Raw genomic sequence first — 17,072 nt, 5'->3', positions numbered from 1 at the left:
TAATGAAATGCAAAGACAAAACATTTTAAGGGAAGGGGATTAGGAAGGCTGAAATCCAGTGGAAAGGAAATAAACACACTTTTGTAGTTGATTTGTTAATTGATTAATCAGTTTTGATATAGACAATCCTTAGATAACCTCATATAGTTAAAAATCCATTAAGAAGCTAGGATATAATCCCAGCTATTCAGGAGGACAATGGTTCAAGGCTACACAGGACAAAAAGTTATTAAAACCTTATCTTAAATAAATCAGGCATGAAGGTACACATTTGTAATTCTAGATATGAGAGACACTGTAGGTAAGAGGATCATGGTCTGAGGCCAGCTGAAGCCAAAACAAGAGCAAAACAAAAAACAATCACCCTCCCCGCAAAGAACATAGATATGAGACCCACACCTGAAAATAACAAAAGCAAAAACTGACCTGGGGCATGACAGAACGCTTGCCTAGCTATTATAAGACCTAGAATTCAAGCCCGATTGCTGTCCCCCACCAATAATTAAAAAAAACCCAAAACAAAACAGAACTTATAGCACATTAAATGTTAACAAAATAGGTTTCATAACAATCTCAGGGAAGACTATAAAATGGGAACTGGTTTTCCTTCTAATTCCATAAATCTCTCTATGGGCTTTTGATCTACAATACAGGTGACAGACCCACTTCCAGCCTAGCTTTCTAGTTTAGTCCAGGTCTTTGCCGCAGTCTTTCTTTCTTTCTTTTTTTTGTGGGGGGGGGCATGGGCCCTGAACTCTGGGCCTGGGTGCTGTCCCTCAGCTCTTCAGCTCCAGGCTAGCACTCTACCACTTACGCCACAGTGCCACTTCTGGCTTTTTCTGCTTATGTGGTGCTGAGGAATCAAACCCAGGGCCTCATGCATGCAAGGCAAGCGCTCTACCACTGAGCCACCTTCCCAGCCTCGCAGTCTAACTTTTTGTCCTTAAGACTACACAAGTTTTCTTTCTGGCTGTGCGCCAGTGGCTCAATACTGCAATCCTAACTACTCAGGAGGCTGAGATCTGGGGATCACAGTTCAAAGACAGCCTGGGCAGGAAAGGCTGTGATATTCTTATCTCCAATAAACCACTCAGAAAACCAAAAGTGGCATTGTGGCTCAAGTGGTAGAGCATTAGCCTTGAGCTGAAGAGCTGAGGGACAGCGCCCAAGCCCAGAGTTTAAGCCCCACAACCAACAGACAGACAGACAGACACACACACACCTCAAACATATAAAACAAAAGAAAATGAAGGAGGAGGAAGAGAAGAAGGAAGAGGAGGAGGAGGAATTTTTCCAAGGCTTTGCTGGATTGATTTGGCAGATGGGTCCCATCATGGATGGAAGCAGCCCAGTGCCTCAGAACCAGCAACAACTTGTCTGTTAATAGCTGCCTGGGGAAGGAAGAGGCCACAATGACCTGCTAGAGCATGGCTGAGACTGGTTTCGACAGTCTGGATATATAAAAATGGCTTCTATCCTGCGCTCCTTCTTCTAGCATCGAGTTGGAATATATCTCCAGCTGTGTATTTGTCCAATTAGCATCCCATCCCAACTAGATTAAGTTCTAATAAAGTCATTTCTATCCAACTGTTCTTTGTGAGCACCACAAGGCCTTTATCAAAGACAAGCTTTAAACAGGGCATTGCAGGGCCCTGCAACAAGTAGCGGGAAGCACAGGCCCAATTTTGCCAGGAGTGGCATGTGCTTGGTTACCACTACCTGTGTTTCAGAGGGGGAAAAGGATGCTCAGAGAGGTGAGGTAACTTGCTTGCTCAAGGTCAGGCCCAGACCTACTGTTTCTTCTCTAGATTGGAGCAGAGGACAATGACACTCTGATGTCAATCTTGTCCAGACTCACTGCCAAAGGTACTACTGAAGAATGAGCTGAGACCTCCTTCTGTGTGGGGATGATGAACTTCTGTGTGGGGAGCAGGTTGGCCCAGACAGTGTTGAGAAGACAAGCTTGGCTGAGGGGACTTCAAGGTGGACCAACCAGAGACAGTGTTTGGCAAGCTCCTGGATGGCAAGCCCATTCCACCCTCCTCAAAGCCAAGTCTCCACCCAGTACCTGTGTTATCTAGGCGTGCACACCTGGAAGAGGTCCCATCCACATCTGCCGAGGTCACATCTGGATCTAATGTGACCACACCTTCCTCCCATCTGGTCCCACCTCCTTTTACCTGCCACACCTTCTCCGGCCCCTACCCTAGATAAGGCATGGCTGGGGGCCTGATGCTCTCTTTCACAGCCAGCGTAGAGTGCCAACCTGGCCTGGTGCCAGCCAGAACAATGAATAAACCTACCCCTTACCTGAATACCACATGAGTGGTGGTGTTCTTACTCGGCAGCTTCTTCAAAAACCTAACATAAATGGTGCCGTGACCTCCAGAGCCGAGGACTCTTAGTTTTGGGGGCTTCGCCATTTCTCTCTAGAGGGCTCTGGGGAAAGTTGGGATGCCGCTTCTGCTTGGTCAGCTCTCCTTCACTCACCTCTCCTGCATTTTTAATGGGGTGCTGTGAGTCATACTCAAGCTGTGAAACCCCTTTGAAATGCCTCCTGCACTCCCTGGAAAGCCAGAACACCTAATTTTTATGCCATTCTCAGATTAAACAGTTTTTGCCACTGCAATGGTAAATGGTAAGAAGTCTGTTTACTTTCAGGCTCTCTCTGCTCGCTCTCTCTGTCAGTATGGTCCAACTTTCCCTATCTTTCTCTTTTCTATAACTTTTTGGCTTGTGCCCTGAAAAGTGCGACAAAGGCTGGGTCCTGGGGACCCCCTTCAAGGTTCCCTCTCAAAGGCTAGCCACTCTAGGTTTGAAAATTGTCAGTTTCCATTTGTTCAGGTTTTCTTTGCATTTTTTCAGAAATTCGACATCTTGGCCACATGGTGGGTTAAGGGTTTGGTCTCATCTGACCCTCACCCTCCCACCAAGCTTACAACTCCTCCACCCATTTATTCTACTGTGCCTTGCTAACAAGTTGCTGCCTCTTTTCACAGGCTGTAGTAACTGAGGCCCAACCATCTGATGTGCTTTGTTAGCAACGATGTCTAAACATTGTTGTCAAAAATTTTAGATTTTGAGTTTTGCCCCCTCTTTTTGTGTTAGGTATTCTAGTACTGACTACGTGATTCTAAAACATTGGGCAAAATAATGTCATCTTACTGCTAGAATTCCAAGTCTGCAGCCGTTATTCATTTTTGGGTGCTGCAAAACTTAATGTGCACTGTGTGTGTGTGTGTGTGTGTGTGTGTGTGTGTGTGCCAAGTCTACAGCCGTTATTCATTTTTGGGTGTTGTAAAACTTAATGTGCACAGTTTGTGTGTGTGTGTGTGTGTGCGTGTGTGTGTGTGTGTGTGTGTGTGTGTGTGTGTGTGCCAAGTCTACAGCCGTTACTCATTTTTGGGTGCTGTAAAACTTAATGTGCACAGTGTGTGTGTGTATGCCTATGTCTGTATGACTATGTCTGTAAACCTGTTATCTGGTATTGTAATCAAGTTATTTGGCTTAAATTGCCTGAGATTCCTGGTTTGTTCAGTTTGGATCCGTAGTTCAGTGCCAGCCAATCTACATGTAGTCCAGATCCAGTCCATCTCTTTCAACCTTGCAGACAACCTCACTCCTGCCTACACCATTCTGACTACCTCCACCATGGTAAAAGTAGACTGTAGTCCCACTTGACTCCATCACATGCAGCTGATTTCTGGTGTAAGATTGCTTTGGATTTGCAAAAGCTAAGACTCTTCTGTGACATTCTTTCTGTAATATTAGATTTGTAATCTTACCCAGCCTGACCTTGAAAAGGCTGTCTATGTTGTTATGCTAGTGAAACAAGTGTAAGCCAGGAGAGCCTCTATCTGTGCTAAAATTCTCATCACATCTAATGAGTTTTGTCATTGCAGAATATTTGTTGGTCAATTATTGATAAGGAACAGGCAAGCTCTACTTACTTCTATTTGACCTCTTTGCTGCTTTAATTGGAAATAATAAAGGGTTTTTGTGACAAAGTCAAAGCCAGTCCAGGCAGAGAAATCCCCGAGACTCCATCTCCTAACTAACCAGCAAAGCTACAGGCTGTAAGCATGGCTCAAGACTCTTATCTCTAATTAACCAGCAAAGACTGGAAATGGTACTATAACTCAAAGTGGTAGAGAAGTGCTCAGGGACATTGCCCAGGCCTTGAGTTCAAACCTCCATGAATACCAACTGGGACAAGCCATCCCAGCAACAAACACTTAGACTCAGCCAGTCTGGAGAACAAGGACCATGGAGAGGAGTAAGAGGAGATGATGTCACATCAGCCACTTTGTGTCTGTCCTTTAAAAAATTAGCCAAAGCCAGGAGGTCAATAGAAGTAAGAAGCCTGCCCATCTAATGTCCAACCTGTCTACCTTTTAACTGGACAGGAATTTACATTCTTGCCTTTGTTGCCTGACATTTTCCTACCTAGTTGCCAGATGTCAGAAGTAGCTAGGGACATTTCCACCAACTCCAGGACAGCCTGGAATGCAGGAGATAATTTTTTGCACCAAACCCTTCCTCTTGTTATTTGTTTTGCTCTCTAGTATTTTTTTTTTTTTTTTTTTTGCTCAGCCCTTCTCTGCCTCATGAGACTTCCTCTAGACTTCATCCAAGAGACTTGCCTCCTCCAGACTTCATCTAAGGATTCACACCACCAAGTCATGCTGCCTTCTCCAAGAGGGGACCACACTTCAGCCTTTTACCCCTACTGTCAACACCCCTTGCCAGCAGGAAGTAGCCTGAGAGAATCTTCACCCTTTTTCACAATTATCAAAAGGCTGGAATGTAAGGTCTGAACTGGGACACCTCCCTCCCTTTCGGCTAAGTTTTTGCCCACTATCTGTTACCTAGGTAACAGGCAGACCTGGAAGCAGTGAAGCAGTCACTCCCCCCCCCCCCTCACATCCTGGGCCACCACTGGTCACATGCCTCCCATCTGACCTTAGGAAGGTCCCAGACCCTGAGGTCACATCTGGATCCAGTGTGGCCACACCTTTCCCCAACTTGGCCACACCTCTTCCTGTTCCTGTCCTAAATAAGTCCTGAGGGGGAGGGAGGTCGCCTCTTCCTTTTTCAGCCAAGCCTCTCCACCCTGCCAGGCGGGGGCAGCAGTTTGGTAAATAAAATCTTTTCTTGGCTGAATTGCCTACCTAGTGAAACCTACCTATTTAATATACTGTAAGGTCTGCTCCTGGATGGCGAGAAGACTCCAACCTCCTTGCAGCAAAATCTCCACCCAGTACCTGCGTTACCTAGGCAACTGGCACACCTGGAAGAGGTCACATCTACATCTGCTGAGGTCACATCTGAATTTGATGTGGCCACACCTTTCTCTGCCCATACCCTAGATAAGGCCTAGCCTAGGCCCTGATGCTCTTTCTCAGCTCTTTCCTTCTCTTCTTTCCCAGCTCTCTCTTCTCTTTCCCAGCTCTCTCTCTTTCCCAGCTATCTCTTTTCCAGCTCTCCTAACCAGCTCTCTCCCAGGTCTTTCCCAGGCCTTTCCCAACTGTGTGGAGGGCCAAGATGGCCTGGTGCCAGCCAGAACGATGAATAAAACTACCTCTTACCTGAATACCACGTGCGTGGTGTGGTTCTTACTGGGCTACCTCTTTTTAAAAATCTAACATATACCTTACAGTAAGATGCACCAGCAACCAGCTTACGGACTTCTCTTAATGACTTCCAAGAATGGGTACAGTTACTACTCCTATTTGACAACTGGGAACCCAGAGGCTTAGGTTGTTGAGAAGATTGTTCTGGATCCCATAACTATAGCTGGGTTACTCAAATCCAGAGGCACTAACCCCCAGAGTTTAGAATGTTCCTAATTAAAAAGACAACTGCTCATATCTGACAGAACCTAAAACCCAGGCCTAACTTTTATGCCCCTCCCCCCTCCAGTCCTCTGGAGCTTCATGATGTAGACTGTTTTCTGACAGCAAGCATCCGCTCAGCCGAAACATGGGCTATTTCTAATGGGGGCACTGTTAGGGTTCCACATGGGAGAAATTACACATTTTATTCTGAAGTAATTAGAGAGTCACAGAAATTACAAAAATGAGACAGAGTTCCTATACCATGTTCCTATCCACCAAATGTTACATCTTCCCTGATTATAGAACAGTAATAGCCCAGGAACTAATGTAGGAATGATGTGCCAAAGACTTGGCCACTTTAGACATATAGCTGCTGCTGCTGCCACCCAGATAAAGACCATCTTTTTAGGACAAAAGCTTTCCTCTTGGCCCCAGCAGCCCTAATGCCTGACAACAACTTAATCTGGTCTCCTCTACAAAAATGATTTCTGAATCTCATCACCTAGTATTTTAAATAGCCCTTAGAAGTTGAGGATTTGATGCTTTTTTTTTATTTATAGAAGAATATAACATACATGCCTATACCTCCAGCTACTCAGGAGGTACAGATAGGAGGATTGTGGTTTGAGGTCTGCCTATGTAAAAGTGAGGACCTTTCAAAAAGAATCTGAGTGTGGTGGCATCTGCTTGTAGTTTCAGCTTGGGAAGTAGAGGTAGGAAGATCAGAGTCTGAGACTGCCCAGGCAAAAGTATGAGACCTTATCTGAAAAACAAAGTAAAAGCAAAAGGATTGGGCTGGGGTGGGGGGAGGAAGAAAGAGGGTGCATGTGGTGGGGCAGGGAACTGACATGACTTAAGTGGTAGAGCACTACCCTAACCAGCACAAGCCCCTGAATTCAAACCCTATTACCACTACATGAATTATTATATTTAATTTGATTACTGTACTAGCTATTTAACTTTTTTTTTTGCCAGTCCTGGGGCTTGAACTCAGGACCTGGGCACTGTCCCTAAGCTTCTTTTTGCTCAATGCTAGCACTCTACCACTTGAGCCACAGTGCCACCACTACCAGCTTTTTCTGTTTATATGGTACTGAAGTATCAAACCCAGGGCTTCATACATGCTAGGTAAACACTCTACCCCTAAGCCACATTCTCAGCCCTTCTATTTAATTTAATTTTTTTTCTTTCTTTTTTTTTGGTCCGGTCATGGGGCCTGAACTCTGGGCCTGGGCGCTGTCCCTCAGCTCTTCAGCTCAAGGCTAGCACTCTACCACTTGAGCCACAGCGCCACTTCCAGCTTTTTTTTTCTGCTTATGTGGTGCTGAGGAATCGAACCCAGGGCCTTAAGCATGCAAGGCGAGCGCTCTACCACTGAGCTTTCCCAGCCCTTAATTTAATTTTTAAACATAAAAATAAGTAGGTGTGTGTGTGTGTTTGTGTGTGTGTTGAAACATCTACATCCAGTAAGAGAAAAAAAAACAAGCAACAAAGAGAAAGAAATATTTCTGTCCTAGTCCTGCCACTCCCCGTTTGGGGTTTTTTGAGTATTCAACTCTGAGACTCGGTTTCCTCATCTGTAAAAATGGGTATGAGGCATAAGGATGTGATGAGGTAACATGGAAGTACTTGGCAAATGGAAGGCTCTCAATAAATTCTGGCTGCTTGTTATTACTAATAAAAAGCCAAAGAAGCCTCTGAGCTTCTTTATTAAAAACAAGGCTCTTGCCGGTCACAGATAATTAAGGAAATGACCACAACAGCCCTTAAATGACCTTAGGTTTTTCTTCCCCTTTCTTCACAAGACTGCATTGTGGAAATGACCTGGGGATGTCTAATGGGTGCTTCTAACAGACACCTCTGTGAGTGTAGCCTCATGGGAAGGAGCAACTACCCTGTGCCAGATTCTCTGGGGGTCTTGAATTCTGGGGCTGGGAAAGCTAGCCAAACTTTCCATTCAGCAGAGGCCTCCTGAGAAGCTGGGCCTGCAAGGGCCCCAGCAACTCACTGAGCTCAGAGAAGGGGCCAGTGCCAAAGAGGGGCAGGGGTCAAGAAGTGATTGAATTAGGTGCTGCACAGCTACACCCTAAAGCTTAGCATCATTCAAATGCTGCATGTGTGCAGGGAAACAATAGCTTGCACTACCCACAAGTTCATCTCTGCTATAACTAGCTATGGAAATCAGAAACAAGTCTGCCTCAAAATAACACATGCAAAACTCCATTATACAACTGAGAGAGCACTCGACTCTCAGCTTTAGAGGAGCTGGGGACCCAGCACCAACCGCCTGCTATAGTTTAAGCAATATGTCTCAGACCCATTGAAAATGGGACAAAACCAGGCATTCAGAATCCTTCATGATTTATTGAAAGTGGCATTGTCTGCGCCTCTGCATGGCACCAGCAGGGGTGGGCTGGGGGCATTCCTCCTGATGATGGGGTCACCCCTGTGTCTTCTGTTCCCTGGCACTTTTCAACTCCCCTGGCCAGTGTTCACTCACTCAATTTTTCTCCTTTGAAGTTACAGAATACAGCCTCATCGATCACTGACATGTTGGGTTTCAAAAGGACTGGGAGTGAATTTACTTTTTTTTTTTTTAACAACAACAAAAACAAGTGAGAAGGATTTAGCTGGGAAGAGAGAGCAAGCAGGAGGTAAGGAGGGAGGGGAGCAGGCCAGGACAAACATGGTTGCTTTCCCTAGTACCACGGTGACATCTAGGCTAAGGGTAAGGGATGGAGGCTTCTAGGCACTCCATAACTCACCATTCCATGGCCTCTCCTCTCCAACTATTATCTTGCTTTCCAGTCCTCCTTGCTGCACTTTGCAAAGCTCCAGCAATCTCAACACTTCAAGAGGAGGCAGAGGCCTGCCAAAGCAAAGGAGCGGACATGTACTTGCCCTCTGGCTGGTTGTTCATGAATGAGGCTCTTTAACTGGATGTCTCCAGCATCTGAAACTGGAGAGTCCCCAACCAATGCCAGCTTTTCCTCTCTGAGTGGCCTCTCCTGGGGCACATGTCCCCATCTGTAGAAACTCACAGGTATCTATATGTCACTCTCCTCAGTCTCTTTTTATCAGTTCCTAGGATTTTAGGCTAGTGTCTGACCTACATGACCACTATAGCCTTCTAACAGCCTCTAGACCATCTCCACACCTTGTGCCTTCCAATTCATCTCTATGGAGAGCTGAGAACTCTGAAACACAAGTCTCATTTCATCATATCACTGGTTAAACTGCTTCAGCAGTACTAAGATGAATTCAAAAAAGTATTACTGTTTTAGAGCACAGAATTATTTGGGGTCCTCCATGATCAGTCCTGGTTTTGTCTCTAGTAGCCTCTCATACCACCCCGTGACACAGCCACATCAGTGGTCTGCGTGTTGTAGAATATAGCAAGCCATTACACTGCTCTGCCTGGAACATCCTCAACTTTACAGGGAAAGGAGCCTTCTGCTGGCTCCTGTTAATAACCTAGCATACTGGTACTCTAGACCCCGAGCATCTTGCAAACGGGCTGTGTCTTGTCTGTTGTACACATAGGTTATCAATGCTTTATTTTTTTCTTCCCTACAGTGCATTTTCCCATGGACAAAAGATGGCAAGCATCTACTTAGCTTGGCCAAGGGTGGTCATTCCACAGGTTTCTATCAAACATTAGCTGCACATCCTTCCCAGGCAAGCAATTCTTGGCCTCGCCCATGGCAGGCTTTCTTCCCACCACACTGCACTCCAGCTGTTCTGAGGAAAACCCAACTCCAAAAGCAGTTTTAATAGCAAGCTGTTTTGTTGACCATAGTTTTTTTTTTTTTTAAAGCCTCTCAGTTATGAGATTAAAGCATGATTGAGTGAGTCACTGACACAGGAGTTTATGGATAATCGGCAAAGTCCTGGGCTTGGCACTGTTCACCATCTAGACTCTGGGCAATAGTCAGGAGGATTTATCTAGAAAGTTAAGAGTGTTTTTGTTTACCACCTTATACCCATTTTTCAAAAGATACAATCTGTGCTCTTTTGCCAAGTCAAATCCAAGAAGATGTGCTTAAAAGCCATTCCCAGGGCAACATCTGAGGCACCCAGCTCTCTGCAGATGGTTCTTGGAGGCAGTGTGCCTGGCAAGGCGCCCGGGCCGACTCCATCTCAGATCTGCTCAGGTGTGTCTCTGCTGCTGGAAGTATTTTCCAAAAGCAACTTCTCAGCCCTGAGAAATGTGTTTAAGAAAGAAGGAAGAAACTAAAAATATACACTAATCCTAAGACTTCAGGAAGAAAAAAATCTTTGTCATTCTAGGTTAGTCAAAGATTTTTTTAAAAATATGAAGCAAAAGCAGAATCTATAAAGGAAAAAAAAGTCGATAAATTGGATTTCAAAATTAAAAACTGTGCTTTTCAAAAGAGGATAAAAAGGCAGCCCAGAGAAAATAAAGAGATAAGAGAACAAGAAGACAAGCCAATGACAGGAAGAAAATACTTGCAAATCACATATCTGGCAGAGGATTTGTATCAAAATATCAAAAGAACTCTCAAAACTCAGTAACAAAGAAAACAAACAATCCGGGTGCTAGTGGCTCAGGCCTGTAATCCCAGCTACTCAATACTCTGAGATCTGAGGACCACAGTTCAAAGCAGCTGGGGCAGAAAAGTCTGTGAGATTCTTATCTCCAATTAACCACCAGAAAACCGGAAGTGGTGCTGTGGCTCAAGTGGCAGAGAACTTGCCTTGAGCTGAAGAGCTAAGGGACAGCACCCAGGCTCAGAGTTCAAGCCCCAAGGCCGACAAAAAACAAAAACAAACAACTCAATTAAAATGGACAAAACAGACTCTATCAATGAGAATTTGTTCAACATCTTTAGTCACTGGGGAAATGCAAATTAAAACACAATTGCATACCTATTAGCATGGCTGAAAACAAAATGACAATACCAAATGATGAGAAGCATGTAAAGAAACATTCATCAGGCTCAGGTATGGTGATACATATCTAGAATCCCAGCACTCAGGAGGCAGAGGCAGGCAGATCATAAACTTGAGTCCAGCTTGGGGTATATAAAGATCATCTCAATGATTAAGAAAAATGGGAGCTGGGAGCTGGTGGCTCACACCTATAATCGTAGGTCCTTGAGAGGATGAGATCTGAATGTCATGGTTTGAAGCTAGCCTGGCTAAAAACGTTCCAGATTCTAATCTCCAATTTACCACTAAAAAAACAGAAGTGGAGCTATGGCTCAAGGTGGTAAAGTGTTAGCCTTGAGAAAAAGAGCTCAGGGACAGCACCAAGATCCTGAATTCAAGCTCCGCTACTGACAAAAAAAAAAAAAAAAAAAAAAGGAAAACGGTGCAGCACATCTATGCAATGGATATGGCTCTGCTGCAAAAGGAAATAAGCACTGGTACACTTGAGGACGAGCCTCAAGTACATTTTCAAGCTACAGGAATGAAGCTACATGTCAGAGGCTTCCATTTGTATAACTTGGCTTTCTAAAAGCCAAATTACAGGCACACAAAGCGACTCGTGGCTCCCTGGAAGGTAAGAGGAGCTGACTGTCAAGAGAATGTGCACACAGGAGCTTTGTGCAGGTGATGGAATTGTTCTATATCTTGATTGTGGCAGTGACCCAGTGACTGGGTATGTAGCTTGCAGAACAACTGTGCACTCAAAAGGGTAAATTTTACTGTATGTAATTTTATACTTTCATAGAGGAAAAGAAAGCCATTCTGGCTAAATGTGGCCAGGGGTCTGGTGTACCATAGATGTTAGGAGACCCCAGTGATCATATGTAAATATCTGCTCTTTCATAGACTTAGCAAAGAAAGGACTTATGAGTTGATGGATCCCATACACACAAAAAATAATAAAACACAATTTCCAACTTACTATCTTAACAAAGATTAAGTTAAATCCACAACTCTCAATTTGGTGAGAAAAGTAACAGTGTACTATTGTTCCCTACTACGGAAAGCCTCAGTTAGTCTAACCTTTCTGGAAAATACTCTGAAAGCCAAAAGCTCTAAAAATGGACACTCTTTAGGAACAATGAAAATTGTTATTACTACCAACAGCTACTTTTTAAAAAAAAGTTAGTTTCAGAATTTTTATAAAACAAACATGTATTATTTTTGTAATAAAATGAATTTTTGTATACAGAATTTTAACTTTTTATTTGCACATTTCTTTTTATATCACAGAAAAATTAATTTCATTAATTCAGTAGTTTAAAGAATATATTCCTAAATGGTTCTTAAACTTTATGTACAATAGTTGCAGTGCTTTTTTTCTTTTTTTTTTTGTACCAGTACTAGGGCTTGAACTCAGGGCCTGGGTGCTATCCCTGAGGGTTTTTTTTTTGTTTTTGTCTCAAGGCTAGTGCTCTATCACTTGAGTCACAGCTCCATTTCTTGGCTTTTGGTATTTAATTGGAGATAAGAGATAAGAGTCTCAAGCTGGCTGGCTTCAAACCACAATCCTCACATCTCAGCCTCCTGAGTTGCTAGGATTTATAGGTGTGAGCCATCAGTGCCCAGCACATTGTAATTTTTAGTAGCAAAACTATAACCATTCTTACTGTAGCAACATCCAGGAAGCATTCTGCACATTGTGGTTTATTTATACAGTGGAATATTTTTCAGCTCATATTTGTGTTGGAGTGTGATGTGTAAAGCGATACACCCTTCCTGTCCTTGATCACAGATCTTCTTCCCTCTTAGAAGATCCAATACAGGATGTCCCGATTCGATCTCTTACCCCTTTCAGGGCTCCCTGTACACATCCAGCCAAACCAGACTGTTCCCTAGCCCATGGACATGCTCCGGCCCTCCAAGCCCGCCCTCCCACTCTGTCCAGACCAAATTTGAGCACCACAATGAGGTGATGTTCTTCCAGGATACTGCTGGTGGTGGTCACCCCTGCACGGTTCTCTCTCAACAGCAACCCTTCTGTGGATCCTTTCTCAGCATTGCTGGGTGCTGTGTGTCTAGCCTGTTTGGAAGCCCCCTCCTCCTACCCCCCCACCCCCACCCCCTCCTCCAGGACACATCACTTAATTTAACAAGAGTTCTTTAACTGGTATGGTTATAATAATTTTACCAATGAGAAAATGGAGGCAGAGAAGGGTGATATCATATTGCTTAGTGAAAGAGCCATGAGGACCCAGGGGTCATGCTCTGAATCCCTCACTCCACTACTCCACTGTCATGTGGGACAGCCTCACTAGACACTCGCAGTGTCAGAAGAGCTGAGAAGCCAGGCTTTTGGCTATCAGTTATGATGCCCTGAGGGGAGTTGTGGGGAGCCATACAGGTGAGGTAGCCACAAGAAGGCAGGGAGCCAGATTAGGAAGCTGGGCAGTCGGAAGGTCCCAACAAGAGTAACTCAGAGGTTTGCTTCCCCTTGAGGAGTCTGGAGTAGGCTAAGCAGGCCCACAGGGGGCTGGTGTGAGGTACAGATAGTAAGATATGGTCAGGGCATGGCTGGCCTGGTGGAGGGCAGAACAAAGGGAGGGAATGCTCCTTCTAGTAAACTAACTTCAAACTGCCTGATTGTCAGGCCAGCATTCTCAGAGTTCAGTCATAGTCCAGGGTTCAAATGTGCTTCGAACCTTGCCAGTGCTCCCTCTATGGCCCCATACTCATCTCCTGTCCCTAGAGAAATGTTCTTCACCTCAAGAGGTCACAATTCAGGGGTAACTTAATAAGGATCTTGTTTTGTGGCTCCTTCAAGCCAAGCTGGTGCTCATAAGTACATCAAAGGGGTGGCTTCGACACTGGAACAGGCACATACTATCTAGACTCCTCTATTTCTCTGTTTCTTTCAGGAGATGACATTTTTCTCTAAGGGCTGGGATCATGTTCTAATTTCTTTGTTCCCAATACCCAGTGGGGTACTTTGTAATAGGAGGTACTCAAAAAATATGTAGGAAATTACAAAGGTAAATTAAATGAGATATTCTCAAGTTACAAAATAACTTGAAAGTTCTTGAATTCTCTTCAGTTTAGGAATGTTGGGCTGGGTATGGTGGCACAGCACTTAGGAGGATCCAGCTGAGGCAGGGGGAGCTGGAGTTAAAGGCTAGTCTGGCATACATAGCCAGAACCTATCTCAGAAACAAAAACAGAAAAAGAAATGTCATTTAAAATGGGAACAAAAGTAGAACCACAAAACAAATCCAACTGTACTAAAGTACTCTTGTTCTTCTAGAATGTGCAGCTTTCTTGAGGAATAAAAACCACAGTTTTAAAGGGTGAACTATTAAGTAGATACAGTGTTCTCAGAATGACATTCAATCATCATGAGCAGTTTGTAGCTATTCTGGTGAAGCCCTCAGTGAAACAGCCAGTACCCTGCTAGTGACAGAGAGAAAAGGAGCTGTGAGTTTGTTCCCATACAGTCTGTAGTCAAGGGCAGGGCAGAGAGGAAGGGAAAACGGAAGAGAGACAAAAGCTACAAGTAAAACAAATGGAGACCTATGGTCTGCTGCATCAGGTTCCTAGGGAAGAGACCAGGATGGAGGTCTGAGATATCAGAGGAAGAGATCTATGAGGAACAATCTTCTAGGGAGAACTGGGAGGAGCAAGTGGAAACACAGGCTCTGCAGAGACACGGAAGAGGGGAGAGAAGTGGTTCAGGGTTAATATAGGGGAAGTGGTCTGTACCACAAACCAAGTAGTAACCAAGGGACTCCAAATGCCGTAAGAGTTTGTCTTTGATATACTAATCTAGTAATTCTCACTGGCTGGTTTGAGATAAAGAGACAAAGATGAGATAATTAAATAGCTTTTCACAAAGCTCAAACAGGTCAGTTAAAGCTGCTTTGTACTGTGAAGTTGTTTCCTTCATTTTGGTGCTAAAATGTTTTCATTTAGAAAATAATGAAGGTAATGGATGGTAACTGGCTTTTAAAAGAAATGCCCTTTCTTGGTAAGATAAAATGCTAGCAATCCTATATTTTGTCCTCCCCCCTCAAATGTTTTTGCCATATCTGTGGTCCATGATGCCTGCAGGTTCTTCAGTGACAGAGCATAGGTGGCATTTGCAGGAACTCAGTCTGACAGCATTGTTTGGGGCAGCCAGCAAACAGTATAGAGTTTTGGCTTGGGAAGCAGAGGCCCCAAGCATCTGAACAATGAAAACTGAAATCAACTGGGCTGGCCCCAAGAAGTAGTCATGGTTGAAATCTAAGGATCAGCTGCAAGGGTTTCCTTTCTCTAATGGAGGTTTTGCTAACGTCAAAGAATTCCACGTCTCTTATGTAGCTGTTTGGCGCACATTCGATTGACGTGGGTGTGACACAGGGGCAAGGCAAGGATGTGCAGTGTGTCCTGAGAATAGAAAATTGAGTCCATGAGCTTCCTAATCCTAAGTACAGTTACCCAAAAAGCAGGAGTCCAGAGGGGCCAACTTCCGTTCCATCTATCAAGGCCACAAACATGAAGGGATCACATCTCAGAGAGGAATGAGGGTGAGGTCAGCACCAGAGCCCTCAGTCTCCTTTCACTGTTCCCTGGAAAGGCCTGTCACTTCCAGTTGAGTCACCTGGGCTCACCCTTGATTCTGACTAGGGTGTGATTTTTCTTCAGATAAGTCCCACAGCAACAACACAGAACATCTGTCTATGGAAGCCGTTCATTTCCAGTCAAGGCAAAATGAGGTTCCAATGAAAGTTCTACAGAGGTCATGTGGGGCTCAATCCCTGCCATCCAACTCATCGCTGCCCCAGGGGTAGGGGCAGGGAAGGGCTGTGATGGTGGGTCACTGAGTCTTCTTCAGAGGCAGGTGGGGATCTGGGGCTTCCTTTAGTCCCCACATTTCCATGCTTGGATGTCATTATTTCCCTTCCCTAAGTGGCCCTTTGGTGTTTTCTCCCTCACCCCTGGTGAGCCCCTTCTTCAATGCTCCTTGAGGGAGCATGATTCCATTTGAGGGAAGCATGGCATTTCCAACTCCTGGCTTCTCACACTTGTTCAGGTAGTGCCACATGGAGAAAGTCCTCATTCTACCTTGTTTTAAATACTGGTTGCCCGAGAAAACAATCAAATCTTCAACCAGTTTACTCACAAGGGGGAGACTTGCTGGGTTCATAACATGCAACTAATTCTCTTATGTAAATACACATCTGCTCTAGAGCCACCACAACTAGCACCTCCTTCTGCTTTAACAAGACCAGCATGCACAGTGTTGCATGCTGGAACAAACGCGTGGTTAAACAGGGGCAGAGTGCATTCCCATTAGGAACTCAGTCTTAGGAAAGGACACAGGGAAGCAAGGGAGCTGACAAGGCAGCATGACAGATGACAGGTATAAAGTGACAGGGACACTGTAAATAGGAGGGCTGGCTGGGCCAGGCCCACCTGTACTCTAAGCAGGGCTGGCAAACACAAAGCTCTCTGCAGGGTCTCAATCTTCAGGCTCTGATACCAAGATAGGTGAACTAAGCTTATAGTGGCAGAGTGGAGGGGTGAGGTGGGGTCAAGCTTTTGCTATCTGGACACAGGCATATAGAAATAGCCAGAAGGCAAGTTGAAAGCTTCAGGAGGCAGAGTAGGGGGCAGGTTTGTGTTATAATATTATTTAGAAAGCTATCCTTAGAGTCTAATAAGGCTCTGTCTTGGACCTTTTGACCAAGCACACAGGCACTGTCTCCAGGCCTTTACTGTGCCTAGCAGCCAAAGTCATGCCAGGACCATCTCAAGTGCCCAGGCTAGCAGGGTGTGTATCTATCTTTGGTTATTTTCTTCCTCCTCTAATCATTCCAATTATACTTTCTCTATAATACTAACTACTTCTTGGCGATTTCAAATGCCTGAACACACCCATTCTCCTTTTTTTTTTTGGTCCAAATAGTATTGGTAATGAGCAGAAATACTTTCATCGCAGTTGATGTACGTTCAGTTCTCAATGGACTCAGAGGAGAGAGCAGTATGTGCATAACCCTTTACCACACAGGGTGGCCCTCTATACCCTTGGCTCGAATGCCAGGGCAAAGCTTTATCTCCCAAACCTTAAAGTCAAAATCCTATCTCAACTGATACCAGCAGGCCTGCCTTGCAGCCACTGTGCTTTTGCTTTGGTCTTAGCTTTGTTTCTAATAAGCACATGCAGTTTTCATAACACATGTAGTTCTGTTTAGCTTTAGAGTAGGAAGTTTTTTTCCCACTGCCTAGATCTCCTCAGAGCTAGAACAATATTCCTACCACAAGAGAAACTCAAGAAGTATCTTGTCCATTCAGCAATGGCAGACA

The 17,072-nt window shown here is 44.6% G+C and overlaps 1 protein-coding gene across 1 annotated transcript in view; it reads right to left on the bottom strand.

Moving 5' to 3' along the window:
* Dis3l2 (DIS3 like 3'-5' exoribonuclease 2) overlaps positions 1–17,072 on the bottom strand; it is a 356,978-nt gene that overhangs the window by 44,478 nt on the left and 295,428 nt on the right. The gene's annotated exons all lie outside the window — the stretch shown is intronic.

Source organism: Dipodomys ordii, unplaced genomic scaffold (assembly GCF_000151885.1).
Source record: "Dipodomys ordii isolate 6190 unplaced genomic scaffold, Dord_2.0 Scaffold1, whole genome shotgun sequence".
Classification (NCBI taxonomy): domain Eukaryota; kingdom Metazoa; phylum Chordata; class Mammalia; order Rodentia; family Heteromyidae; genus Dipodomys; species Dipodomys ordii.
The sequence above is the reverse complement of the archived record's forward strand: the minus strand, read 5'-3'. Positions and strand labels throughout refer to the sequence as shown.